Raw genomic sequence first — 1,290 nt, 5'->3', positions numbered from 1 at the left:
AACCACTTGCAAGTTGAACAGAGAATACACTGAATCCTATGAATCTGTCTAGATCTCGAGGGCCGCGACTATCAGCAGAGTAGGGCTGAAGTGGACTTTGGTATAGAAGGACGCAGGCGCCAAAGAACTACATTCTTCTGTGACACCAGTTTATAACAAACAAACTCCAATCCAGGATTAAGATGTTGACTGTAAAAAAAATGGTCCTCTTAAAGTCACCATATTGCCGTAAGATGCTGAAAATTCACAGCCTATATGCACGATTGCAAGCTTCATCCGTGATACTTTCTTTCGTAATGCGCGTTAATGATGACTTACAGAGCTTTACAACGAAATTTCTGCTAAAGCTGTGTTGAAATAGAAAGTGATGACTCTGGGAATCGCGTGACGGTGCATGATGAGTTCATGACACGTCATTAAAGCAGTAACAAGGCAGTTTTCTGGTAAAAACTACAGGGTGAGCACTCTCAGACACACTTTTAACTTTGGGGATTATGTAAGTGCGCAATTTAAAAAAAAAGGATTCCACTACGACCAATTAATTTAAAATTTTTAAAATTTAACTGATGGGTGGTGGTGCATCGATTGTTCTCTTATACGTTTCCAACTTTCTTCATCAACTGGCACAGGTATGTCGTATGTGTAGAATGAAATCTGCTTCTTCGTGTTTCACTTATCGACCAAACAAAAGTCAAATAGAGAGATGGGCGTAGCTACGCACACTTTGGACATACATACAAAAGATGATAAATTGTTTATGATTTATTTTTCTTCCAAAAGGCGCGAAGTATTATTGGAATTAAAAACCTTTTTTATTTTCCTTTCTGCAAATGCGTAGGTAATATAGCCTATCGTTCCATGAATATTCGGAGCCGAGAGAACATAATAGATTCTTTTAAATTCCTCTACGTTCTATATATAGTGCTTTAATCACAAATGGAAACGCACCCGACCGTACGGTTGATTCAAGCCAATTCAGGCAGAAACTAGCGCAAATACAGTTCGCGTACAATATACCCAACTCGCCGTTGGGTATCTTAATCATCTATCAACCAGTTGGGACCTTTCAAGCAACACCACTATTGAAAATGACCTGTCGTCATCGTGATACTTTAAAGTTTCCTCTGCCGTACTTACCTTATAGCTTATAGCCGAATAATCGAACATAAAAAAATGAACGAAAAATGATGTCTCGTATTTCTTATGAAATGGCTAGACGTGCACAAGGATCGGATTTGTTAAGATTCGACAAGCCTTGCTGGCTCTTACTTCCAAAATACCAGTGCACGA

The sequence above is a fragment of the Daphnia pulicaria genome, chromosome 5 (genome assembly GCF_021234035.1).
Source record: "Daphnia pulicaria isolate SC F1-1A chromosome 5, SC_F0-13Bv2, whole genome shotgun sequence".
Classification (NCBI taxonomy): Eukaryota; Metazoa; Arthropoda; class Branchiopoda; order Diplostraca; family Daphniidae; genus Daphnia; species Daphnia pulicaria.
Note: the sequence above shows the minus strand (reverse complement) of the source record.